The sequence below is a fragment of the Melanaphis sacchari genome, unplaced genomic scaffold (assembly GCF_002803265.2).
Source record: "Melanaphis sacchari strain LSU unplaced genomic scaffold, SCAv2.0 Contig0_pilon_pilon, whole genome shotgun sequence".
Classification (NCBI taxonomy): Eukaryota; Metazoa; Arthropoda; class Insecta; order Hemiptera; family Aphididae; genus Melanaphis; species Melanaphis sacchari.
Genome location: NW_020270366.1, coordinates 16,497,584 through 16,511,830, shown reverse-complemented (window position 1 = coordinate 16,511,830; position 14,247 = coordinate 16,497,584). Strand labels below are relative to the sequence as shown.

The window sequence follows — 14,247 nt, the reverse complement described above, 5'->3', positions numbered from 1 at the left end:
TGTAAAGATGTAATATAATAATATAATGTGTATTGTCTTTTTTAGATAGACCATATTTTGTAAAACGTGGATTGTTATTAAAAATTCCAGATTTATATTTTATTAATTCTGCATGTTTTTTTTTGTCATTGTGTACGGTGAGGGTTAATTCGTTGATATTAATTTTAAATATAAAGAGCAAAATCAAAAGAAGAAAAAATTATAATATTAACATTGGATTTGCATAAAGTTATGAAATAATCCTTTTATCCGGGGTGTGACAATAAAAGCGTAGTCTCTTATTTACATTATTATCAGACTTTACGAAAACTGGTATTATAATCTGCATTATATACGTATAAATGTATATATACCCATGGCGCGTAACGTCGACGTCTCTATATATAACATACGCGTATAGGTACAAGGCTGCGCCGTGCTCGTAAAAAGCCGACTTTCGAACGGAACTACCGCACGGTATATTCATATCATAGTGTATTATGCACATATATAACAACCATAATATTGCAATAATAACAATACTTTTGTTATTAGTGTGGCGATTTCATTTAATATTACACACGCCGAACATTATCGATTCGAAAATACGAGTATATACAAAAAAAGACTTAATGTCATTGGAAATTTAGTGAAAAAATACTTCATGATAAACAATTCATATGTTACGAGTACATTAAGTTGTATAAAAGCGAACAGAGAAAACGTTTGTCTTACGCGCTAAAATTATTACCTCGTTTTATATAAATACACACACAAACACACGCATACCATCGCTCGAGTTATTATTATACTATAGGCGAACGCTTAATCACAAAAGGAACAATGCACGTTGTTCGGGAAGCCTTCGAGCCTAAATCATTTCTCGGGAATATTCTCGAGGGTGCTTTTACCGTGAATGCATTATATATGTATAGAAAACTAAGAATAAAATAAAATAAAAAAGAACAGAAAAAAGAAAAAAGAACTACTGGCCTAAGACTTTACTTCGCCTTCGTCCTCCCACTGTGGTCGTCTCTCCCTGTGGTTGCTTTTTAGTAGCTTCGTAAATATTTATCAAGAAACTTATGACAGCGGGAAGGCGAGAAGTACAAGGGGTAATATATTCGAACAATTTTTTCTTTAAACATCCCTCGGCATTTCGGTTGAATTATATTTTGAGCGGCTGACTATACAGTGATGACGACAACGACGACAACCTCATGCCACGCTACTCAGTTCTGATCGGCAAGACAGATATTGGACCCAAAAGAGAGTTTAAGTTATTTTATTTATTCTTATTGTTCGTAAATTATACAAACTTGTCTCCTTGGAATAATGATTAAAGGATTGTAATAACTATGACATATACGTCGTCATCGTATCGATCTAAAACTCTAAAAGCTTATACATTAACGGATTTAATTATTTATAATAGTAAAAATGTCATGTATGTTACATCAATTCAATCTTAGCCGCATATAATATGCAACATCTGAGCCTGGCAACATCGCTTTCGTACTATTTATAATAAATAAGGTAAATTTATTTACCTTGAAAAATCAACATGCGACTCAAGTATTTATTTTTTTTTTATATATTACTAACTAAAAATTTAAGAAATTATTTAATAAAAAAATATTTTCTTTACTCATTATTTTGAAAATATTGTTCAAAAAATTTCAATAATTATGATTAATAGTAAATAAATAAATAAATATATAATAATTAATAAATATTTAAATCTTACCTTAATTTTCTTATTAAATGTAATTTAAATAAGTATATTAGTAATTTATTCAGTCAAAAATAAATTAAAAATATTTTAATTTATTGATTTAAATTATATTTTATGCATAGTTTTTGCATTGAATAAATATTTGTATTTATTTATTGAATTTAAATTTTCAATTGAGTGTGCCGTAATTGAGTAATATAAATTCATATAAATGGGATAGAGTTACTATTTTTTATTGGCTGTGTAAAATAATATAAATAAATGCAATTAAAAATCATATAAAATTGTATTTTATGCATTAAATTAGACATAGTGCCATTAGTTAAAAATAATGTTATAATTTACATTAGACGTTTTCAAGAAATTTTTTTACGATAAAATGAGACAATATTGATAAAATTGTTCAATATTTTTATTGATATTTATAATTATTATTTAAATGTTGATGTAAAGAATAAAATAATAATAGCTTATAATTAAAGTTCTAATCTCATACTATACTGATCAAATATACGTGTATTTAAGAACTTTTAAAATGTATTACGTAAAAAAATGGATAATTAATTTTATGTACAAACGTGCTTTTAAAAAATAATTAGTATGCAATGTTGGTTATCTGTACAAAACAATAAAATTATTGATTTAAAAAGTTATTTATTACTGTAGTCTGTAGTAACTATTCATAATTAGCTTTTATTATTAATTAATTTAAGAAGCGTTGTTATTAAAAAAATTGTAATCCTTAGCTAGGCAATATGAAGAAAAAAACATTACTTATATAATCTTTTAAAATTAATTTACATGATAGTAGCGTTATTATTAAAATAGTGTATGTTTGAAGTTAGAGTGATTTATACTTCAAATAATGGAGTCAATTTAAGCATTTTTAAATTATGTGAATTGCAGTGTACTTTTTTAGACAAAATATACACTTATGAGGAAATTTAAGAGGTTTTATCATGTCATAAAAAAAGTAGACAGTTGCGTTATATTGCACCGTTAGTCTAAGCACTCCCATGGTCATAAAAAAGTTTCTTTATTAAATTAAAACACGTAAAATACTACACTGTACTTTGAAATTTGCCTAACGTTCACGTTAGTATTATTATAAAATAAGATTGTATAGTAAACCTATGTATAGCATATTAATTTATAGGGATTTATATGTATAATTGCATATTTTTAAATATTTTTTTGCAATAAAATACACTGGAAATAATAACAACACAACATTAATTTAATACCTAATCGTAAATTATATAGTTAATAATAGTTGATGATGATAATAAGTTTAAAACTAAACATACTTTTTTTCATTGAAAAAAGTAATATTTATATTTTTTTTTCAAAACAATTATACACTAATCAATGAAAATAATTTATATTTATAAATTGTTTCATAAGAATTTCTTGTATATATTCTTTAGATAGAATATAAATTTATAATATCGTTCTAGACTAGATACTTTCTACCATTTTCAAATAAATAAATCAAATCATCTCTTTATAAAAAACGTTAATTGTGTAAAATCGCGATTTTATGTGCATTCAATTTAAATAAGAATTTTTTTTTTTTTTTTTAAGTGTACCTAAAAATAAAATATTTTATACGTGTGAAAATAGGTTAGGTTAAGCAATATAAAAATTGTTAGTTTATGATCGTAACTTTTACTAATGATAAAGAAATAAAGCAATATGAATTTTCAACGGCAATATAGTGTGTTTTGTAGTATAAATAAGAAAAAAAAAATGTTTTCTGATGTGACTAATTTCATTCAAGGAATAAATATTCTCATTCACAGTGTCATATTTTTGTTTGTATTATTTTTATAATATATGGTATTATTGTGTTTATATTTTACCAAAATTTTCATTTACCGTATCTTGCATATGATCCTAAGCCTTAGAATTACTTGTGTTTAAGTCATGTATAAAAAATACACAATATTGCGTTTTTTTAAAGCACCATTTTAATCGTGAATTGTTATCTTCTTATCAGAATATTTGTTGGTAGATTCAATAGGAAATCATTAAAAAATAACTATAATCCAAGCTATTACAATTTCACAACCAGAGAAGCATATGAAATTATCAAGATTCAAGACCTTAATGATCTATTCAAAAATGTAGAAACAGTTTTGCTTACAAGTTTCTGGCGCCGAGATTGAATAACTAATATAATTCAAAGAAGTTATTTGGAATTAAATTTTAGAATATGTTTATTTATTTACTTATTCAAAATAACAGTCTGGTACTCAGAGGACAGTAGATGATTGCTAATTAAAAATACTGTAGTAAAATCATGAATTATAATTAGTAAGCGAATCATAGTTGGTATTCAAAATGAATACTGAAAAGTATGAACATAAATAATATGAAATTTATGCTAAATGCACATATGTTAAAAAATATGTAGTCAGAAGAACAGAAAAAGTTTTTAGTTCTAATGATGTTTGTTTCTGAAAAATCCCGTATTGTAAAGAAAACACAACTTTAATTATATTTAAATTAAATTCGCTCCGTGTATAAGAAAATACATTACACTTGCGAGTCTAAATAAACAATCAAAATGGTTATTCTATTTTAAATATAAAAGAAAAACAACCTATCAGTGTCCTCTTAAAACTGTATTATGATAAATTGTAAATGCATTGTTAAAGCTCGATCTATATATTTTATGAAATATAATATATAAATAATATTATAAATGCTTTTCATAAGCGAGTCGCAAATATCGAATACTGAACCATTTGAACATTTTAGTATACTTGTGTTTGTTAAATACGAACACTTGTAGTGTCAGTTACCTACAAATACCAATTAGTGAGATAACCTTAACTTATAGCAATCAAATACATAAATTATACTAGGTATTCATTTTGGTACGTTTTTTTACTATCTAATTGTACTGACTTACGTTTTATTACCGTTTGGTCTTTTCACATATCATAATCGTAAATGTAATGGTTAAATAAAAAAAAAAAAACTTAAATATTGATATTATTAGAATGTATTTAAGATGTTAAATTTTTAATTTTTATGTAGAATATGCTGTTATCATTAACATTATAAAATGTTTAATATTTAATGCATTTTAAAAGGTTTTAGTTTCCATTTTTTAATGTATTCGAGGGCCAAAAGTAGTTTATAAATTTACTTTTCTCTTAGATAAAGGTTAATATAACATATAGAATCCGTATTTATTATAAAGTACTTATTACCCTTGTTTTTAAAATACCATTAATATTTTCAGAATTCTTACAATATATTATATATTTTACTAATATTTTTAAATTTGAAAACTTTTGTTTGTTAAATAATATATCATCATCATTGAAATTAATGTAAAATTTTCTATTCTAGTTTTTTAAAATTTATAATTTATTAAATTCGTAAAAGTGTCTACATTCTTTTTTCATAAAAAAAATAACAGTAATTGTCTGAAAAAAAATGAAAGAAATCATGAAAAACCATACTAGTTAAGTATATAAGGTATTATATTAGATAAACGTGTAAAAGTTCTTTAAAAATATAATTATTTATATGAAATGAGCGCAGATACTAGGTATTGTCAGTAAAAATTATATATTATATACTTTTTATGTTAGAAGTATAGAAGTAATATTTTTGTTCATCAACAGTATTATTATGAAAAAAATAAAAAAATAAAAATAAAATGAAATGCAAATGACCACCAAGCATTGAGATTTAAATACGAAAATACGAAATATTTAAAAGTTAAATAAAATAAAAATTATAAATATATTTTAATTTTTGTTAATAGTTTGAAAATATACTAATATTTTCATTTTTTCATAAAATAAAAAATAGGTCAAATTTATTTATATTTTTAAATAAAGTTTCTATTATATCGCGTGTTTCTTAGTTATATAAGTTTTTAAGCTTTTGTCTGTATACGAATATCAAACAACGTATAATTTAATTTTGTCAACGAATGCACGCATGTGTCAATCGCAACTACCATGTGTACGAATATACTGTTATTACTAATATTAGTATTGGCATTATTAACATAAAAATTAATTATTTTTGTTACTGGATTGTTATAGATATCAGAATAAGGCAAAGTAATACTTATTGTTGATAATAATAATTGTAATTGATTTAATTGTACCTTTTAACAAAATTGAAAGTCGTAATATAAATAAATTATTAATATCCATATGACAAGAATACAGATATGCTATTATACATATATATATAAATATCTGTCTGCTCTCTATATTGTGTAAATTACGCAAGTGTGATAAAGCGCTAATTATGAAAATATGTTTACATTAATCAAAAAAAAAAAAAAAAAAAAAATGAAAGTCAGTGATTAAATATATCAATTTGTATCCGAAAGTATTATTATATAAATTAACCATATCATTAGTGTTTAAATAATTTGGTTAACGTTTTATAACTTTTACATTAAACAGTTTAAAACTAAATATTATTAAAATTTTAATAAACACTACACATTTTGTGTATTTACTTAAAATATTTATTACGGAATAAATATTCGGAAAATGTTTATATAGGTATACTTTAACTAATTATTATCATATGTATACAGACAATATAATCTCCAAAAGTGTATCCGCATTAAAAGATACACTGTAAAGTGTAAACCACCTATACACTCATAAATAGCATCTTATCTAAAATGTAAATTCAAACATGTTTTTTTAGAATTCTCTGTAAGTTATTATACATCATTGGTGCAAAAGTCTTAAATCTCAACAAAGCTTATATAATTATAAATGTATAACAAGTTCAAATATGACGGTTTTGTACGATTTCTTACTCTATGCATTCAACGTAGAAAATATAAATACTACCTATATCATGTTTTTTTTTAATGTTTGAATATTACAGTATATTTTCATAAATTTTAAATATTAAAAAGTGCATTATGAAATTATAATGTAGATTAATATTGGAAAAAAATATAATCTAATGTTGCTGATAATTTAGAATTTTTAAAATTATGTTACAATGGAGAATTAGTTGACTTTGTTTTAAACCATGTTTCATAATTATATTATGAACAATCACGAAGAGAACTTAGGTATATAATAAACCTTAAACCTATTATTTAATTTAAAAATAGCTACGTTAACTATTTTTCGTAAAATGTATTTTGTATTCGGTTTAAGTATTTACACAAATTTGTGATAATCTTGTGAAATTCGTTTAAAACAAAAAATAATTCGACTATGTGAATTGTAATAATTTTATTTTGGAATGTTCTAAATGGATCTGTTAATATTAGTTAATTAAGATAATATTCCATTGTAGTGTAAAGTTTAGGGCGAATAATCATATTTTAAATGAAGAAATATACAAAGTTAATATACACCGTTTACTAAGTAATAATATCATTATTTGTAAAATATTTGCTAATTTTGATCTATGTTTTCGAAATTATGTGGTTTATGAATAGAACAAATAAATTCAAAATTCGTAAAAACTTACAATTAAATAAGGAAAATAATTAAGTAAAATAAATTAATCCATATATTTTTTTTAATTTTTGGCTAAAACAGTTTAAATCGTAGAAAAATTATCAATGTTTTTCAATTTACTAACCAGCAGTTATATACTATTTTATTCAACATTATCAATTTATAGATTGATGAAATTTATAAACATATTAAGCGATTCACCAAGGTCATCCTTATTTTTTAGAGTATATTAAATCATCATGAAATATGTATCAAGTGTTTATATTAGTGAAATATTATATAAAAATAACAATAATTCTTTCTGATTTATTAATTTTTTATTTGATGTATTTAAATTGAAATATAAAAGTGCATAAAATTAATTAATACAATGTTTAATACAGCTTATGATTATATGACTAAGGTAAGGGTATAATTTTCCTTTTCATTTAGCCAAGTTAAATAAATAGTTTTTGAGATTTCTCTCTTTTCTTTTTTTTTTTTTTTATAATAAATGTCGTAGCTTCAGGGAAAATTTAGTGTCTGGGTACAAGATTTATGTCACCCAAGGGTTCAGTATTGCGACAAATGGGCTGATCCAATCCCTCCTTTCTCCGTACCCTTGAAGAGCTAAGTTCGTTCTCCAGTTTACGTTTAATAAACCACCGTGTGACCGCCGGGACCGTGTCACAAAGCTAACAAAATTCCACACATATTATTATTATTTTACTTATAATACGATAAGGGTCTATCGAGAAAATTAGATTTACCAAAATTTCTATTAAACCATTTACAGATTTATTTCGAATAAGCGTAATAACTATTAAGTTACGAAGGCTATTTTTCACTGGTGATTAAATTATATCTAAGTATAAGTTTTTAGATTCAATATAGATAATATTATGTATCAATATTTTTAAACAACAATAAGAGTATAACTACGTTATTGATATTTACGCATTTTATTTTTTAATTTTTGAAACATTTGTTACATTAACACAAGATTAAATTATATCAACACGATATTAAATAATTTATTTTATTTTTTTTTTTTTTGTAAAACGTATGTTGCTGAAATTAAATTCATAATAATATAATATAGATAATTTAGAATATAATGTATTTATGTAATTATTATGTAAATACATTTTCGAATAAAAAAGTTATAGGATATCGCATTTTTAAATTTACCAATATTTAATAAATGTAAATATTTTTAAGAGCGAATTTTTAAATTATCAAAATTTTGCATCAGTTTTAATTTTGACAGGTGGTTACGTATCTTGAATATGTAAATATGCTGAGACACTGGACATTTTGACGTGATACTATGTATTATTTATTAGGTAAGGATGCATAATAATGTATTGTAATTGCCTATTTATTGCGCCGTCTTACTGTTAATTTTAATTATCATAATATAAAATATGCTATTATACTCAGTATACATTATTCATGTACTTAACCTTTTATGTAACTAGTATACTTTTTTATTAGACTTATAAATATTCTAATCTATTGATTTTCGAAATTAAAAAAAAATGACATGGTATTATTATTAAAAATTAAAATTATAGTAAAATTATTTTTATTATTAGCAACAATTTCCATAATTTAAATGCAATTTAAAAGCAAAAGAATTATTGTTAAATTTAATGTGGTATTGAAATTCAAGATGTAAGAGTACTTAGAGCTTAAAAATATTAATAAGTATTATATAGGTATGAAAATTACTACAAAACACACACGATAAGTGAGTATAAAATAGTAAAATAATTTATGTTGTATATTATGCTGAAAGTATAATAATACTCATAGTATAATTTAAATTTATTGCTAATATTTATTTTGTTATTATAATTACATATTGTATAAATATTTTTCTCGTTATTAAAAATAAAAATTTAAATTGATTATTGAATAAAAGTTTTGGTTAAATAATGTGTGATGGAGATTAATATTTTTCTTCGCACTTGAATTATTTAAATTGTTTTATTATTATTTCAACTCGTTAATTTTAAAACGAGTTTTTTATAATATGTACATTATTAATATAACGTAAGTCATAAAATAAAATAAATTGTACTGTTCTAAAACATAAGCATAGAGTAATATAATATCAAATACTCGTACAAGTATGCAACTATATTAATTTAAATCAAGTACTTTTAAAAGTTTCTTAAAAAATAAACCTTAAAGCATAAAATTCAATTTGAAGAAAATAAATGTCAAATTGAAATAAATGTAAGAGTGAAATTACTTATAATCTCTGTCTTTATTGATAGAATATTGTTTAAACGACAATGGTTTGATTATTAATGTTTAATACAATATAAAACAAGTTACATTTAATGACAAAATCGTAAACGTTATTTAGGAAAAAAATCGATTGCCCTCTCCCATAAAACTTTTAAATTACATTGTGGTTTATATTCACAGCCAACGACCTGGAGTATTCTTTTATTTAATAACTTCTTTTATAAATTATAAATAAAAGTAAGTATTTATATTTTATTTTTCTGTTAAAATAATATGGTAAGATATATAAGACACACCTATCATATTCTTATATACTTGATACAAAATGTTAAGTATAGTGTGTACGAATAGGTCATTAGCATATAGTGTTCTAACTAAAACTATTCAAAAGATTATATAAGTCTCTACATATATAAACTTATAGATACACGGCATTATTGTCTATTAGTTAAAACCTTTGTGTACAAAAATAAAATATTTATTAAAAAGGTATCATTCATGTTATACACACTTATTAAAAGTTATACAATTAAAAATAAAATTGTATTTGGTATATTGTAATTACGTTTGGTAGAGAAAAATTAAAATTTGTTTTGATATTTTACACATTTTTTTGGGTAAGACAACTATAACACACCATAGGTTAAAACATATTTGGGTTTGGATTTAGAGATTTTTAAGTACCTAATACAAATAATAAAAAAACAGATTTTTTTTTATCTATTGTATTTGTATTTTATTTAAACAATAATAATGATATTTTTTTTACATTTAAAATTTATAAATGAATTAGTTGCATGAGATAATTATTATCTATAAACACAAATTAATTTTTATTTAACTTAATAATGATAATAAATATATATATAAATATAATTTTTACTAAGTTGACATTTATTTTTCGGAATGAAATTTTTTAATATGTATTACAATATTATATAAAACCTGCAGCAGTAAACTATACCAAAAAAAAAAAATTAAACAATTTGTATGCTAAACAAGACGTGTCGAATAGGAAAAAAATATTTGATTGTCAATATCTACAACATACAATAAAATATACATAAGTCATCACCAAATTTGTCTTTAAGAGACAGCAGGTTTATTAGGTACGCAGTTAAATTATGACTTAAAAATGTAGCACTATGTAATATTTTGCGTATAATCTACGGTTTACAAAGTAGTACTAAAATTATTGTTGTAATAAAATGGATGGGTGGTAAAAGACGATATAAGCCGTGTGTCTGGTTATGGTATGGTTAAAGTTAATACATATATATATGTTATATATGTATTCGCATGTTGTTAATAATTTTTTTTTATATTTGTTCATATAAATTATTACGTGACTGACAAACTCAGACTTAGTACTCCACAGTTTTTCAGTCCGGACAGGATACAGTATTTTCTTTTTTACCCTGTACCCATCACCAACCACTACCCAGCTTACGGTTTGAACAGTAAAAACGAGTCGACAAATTCAAATTATATAAAATATAATATATTATAAATGAATTGAAGTTGCGAATCTGTTTCAGAGAATAAAGATCAAGAAAACTATTTATTTTTAATTTTTTAGACAGCATAACTAAATAATCTTATTTTATAACAGTATATAAATTCGATAACACATTCATTTTGCTATTACAAAATAAATAATATTGAAAATGCTGTAAGTTTATACTCATAGGTATTAAAAAAAAAAAACATGATCATTATATTTTAGATTTAAAAAAAAAGAAAAACCCTTAAATATAAAATATACCTACAATTTCATTACTTATATTGAAGATTTAAATTAGATGCATTATCAGGTAATATTGTATTTATTATTCTATAATAGAATAATATAGGTATGATTGCCGTTCTCGAATCGGGTTACTAACGAACGGATGTAATAACAATGTCAATGAGTCGATCGAAGACACAAATCAGGAGAGGACCAGGCGACCAGATCTTGTTCACTCCCTTTAACCATTCGAACAATGGTCCGGAAACGTGAACAGTTCAGTGAATTCGGTATGTATACCTACACACATACACACACACACACACACACATATATATATACACATATCAAGTTTCAATTAAATTATTCAATGGCTAATTAACTTTTAACGATCTTCAAGCATGTATGTTTCATAATTTATACATAGTATATGTGACAAGTAGAAAATAATACGGTGTGGCATAAAACCTTTACCTAATAAAATAAATAATATAATGTCTAAATCGGGTGAGAAATATAGGAATAATCTCATATAAACCAGTATTTATAGGACGTAATGTGTGTTGGGTGTATAATCAATTACTTATATCATCGATTAAAATGTTTTTGTCACTATAATATAACTGCAATATTGTTTTATATTTTTGGTTGCTTAAAACTATTTATAATATGGTTGTTAAATTGTATCAAACATATTATACGGCATTGTATTAAATGTTCGATTTTTTTTTTTTTAATTTGGTCGTAATATGAACCCATGTACATAAAAAAGACACTAGAAAAACACTCATTCTTATCCGCTACTACAATTTACACGTGAGTTTGCTCAGGCACTGTGAATCACAGAAGTTCGTTTAGTTATATCTATTAGTCTCCAAAAAATCGTTCTCCTTTCAGTAATTGATAAAAATATCTTCGAAATAATATTTTCGATCAAAATATTTTTGAACAAAATACATTTTATACTGATTTTTAAAAGCTTATTAGCTATTAAATCTCATTGATATACGATTGACATAATATTATATTTTATCTACATTATATATTTTGAAAATAGTCGCTAGTCTATTAACTATTAGATATTTATTATGTGTACATATTATGGTATCAAAATAAAAAACAGTTAATTCCTTATCGGTTTGTTAGGTGAGATTTTAGTAACTTAATTACAATTAAGTTAAGCATTTTAGCAGATTTATATATTATTTAGTCATAAGAACTTTGCTTGTCAGCTAATTTTTGATTTTTCTCTTAAGTTTAGTTTAAATATGACTTTTATATTCATTTTAATTGAAATAAATTATTATTTTCAAATGAAAATATTTTATCCACGATGACCAACTATTTTGAGTATATGTGGATTGGATATCGAAACCATCGAAATGGTCGACGCCCGCCCATGTTTAACGTCAATATGTGGAATGGCAATGCATCAATAATACAAGATATTCCATGTTTGAATAATTTGATAGAGGGATGGCGTGATGATTTCAATGCAGAACTATTGGAACAAATCACGTTTTAATATGGGTACTTATACGTTTCTTATAACAAGAAAAAGTGTTACACGAGGTATTTATGTTTTATCTTATTTTATTTATTTTATTAACAAATAGAATAATTACGCGATAGCATGTTCAATTAAAAACTGTAATTAGAAGAATCAATTCCACATTATGCAGAGATTGAAATGGATGAAGAATTCAATATAGTACCTACTTATGCTTGTTATAATATAGCTGGCGGTTGACATAACTTTATTATAAATATAGCACGTCTATAAAATTATGTTAAATCGTTTTATAAGTATACATAAACTTTGTATCAATTAACGAACTTAAATATTTGCACAACGTTATTATCAAAAATGAGAAATATTTACTATACTAAAATGGACAAATACAGTGGTTAAAAAATAACGAGTAGAATCAAGAGTTGAAATTGAAGTGTAAAGTTTACGATATATTTAAATATTTTTCTAGATAATTTAAATGTGTTTTTTTTAGGTATTTGCATAATTTTCCAATTGGTAATTAGAATTAATTTATTATGTGTAACTTGAACAATATAATTAAAGTCTAATATTTATTAATTCCTCTGTCATTATTATATCACATAATAATAACAGCCGTAAAATCTGGATGAAAATCCTAATTATATCGTAATTATATTCCTAACACAATATTGCTTATAATTTCTTAATATTATATCCGTATTTGGTACTATTGTTTAATTTTCAAGTTCAACAAAAATAATAAGCAATGGGGAAAAACGCGTGGGAATACAAAATAATAGATAGGTACATATATGACAAACATTATGTAATACACACAATAGTTGTGCAGTAGAGATTTTAGTATACGGACAAATATATTATATATATATATATATATATATCTCAATGGAAATACACATTTGTATGTGTAAACGAACACTTTTATTTTGAAAATAAATTTGCACAACTCACCCCAGACAGAAGTAATTACGTACGTAACAGGTACGGTCGTCGGGCGCGAGTAGAGGGGTGGTTCGGCGGCGGCGGCGGCGTTGGCGGCGGCGGTGGTGCAAGTGGTCGGCTACGGCAGTGGTGATCGTCGGACGCGATCAGACCCGTCACTACTACTACAACTGTTGTGCTATACTACAACTGCCGCCGCCGACCACCGCGTTGGGGGCAGAACGGTCGTCTGTCGCGACGGGTGTCGGCGCGTGCGCTTTGCCCGCCAAAATCGCGTCGCGGGCCCTCCTGTTGCACTCCCGCGGGGACGGTTTTTGAATCGCCCGCGCGGGCCTTCGCAGGGCCACCGCTGACGCTGCGTTCGGGCCGCTCGGCGCGTGCGCGGCCGCGTTCAATACATCGCGTGGGAGGGGTGGTGAGGGGGGAGAGCAACGTGATACTCGGCGGTGGACGGACCGATCGGCCGAGGACGAGGTGCGCGCGATGGTGCATGGCGAGTGTGATGCGACGTGTGTGTGTGTGTGTGTGTGTGTGTGTGTGTGTGTGTGTGTGTGTGACGTGTGTTTCGGAAAATCGGTGGCAACACACGCGACGCACGCAAGCCGGACGGGAGCGCATCGAGGCGCACCGACCGGTT

General features: G+C 25.3%; 1 protein-coding gene across 1 annotated transcript in view; it reads right to left on the bottom strand.

Annotated features, from left to right (window-relative positions):
• LOC112603592 (leucine-rich repeats and immunoglobulin-like domains protein 2) overlaps positions 1–13,788 on the bottom strand; it is a 118,126-nt gene extending 104,338 nt beyond the window's left edge. The window contains exon 1 of the mRNA XM_025352244.1: positions 13,620–13,788. The gene's annotated coding sequence lies outside the window, so the exon portion shown is untranslated. The remainder of the gene's footprint in view (positions 1–13,619) is intronic.
• Positions 13,789–14,247: the final 459 nt, after the last annotated feature.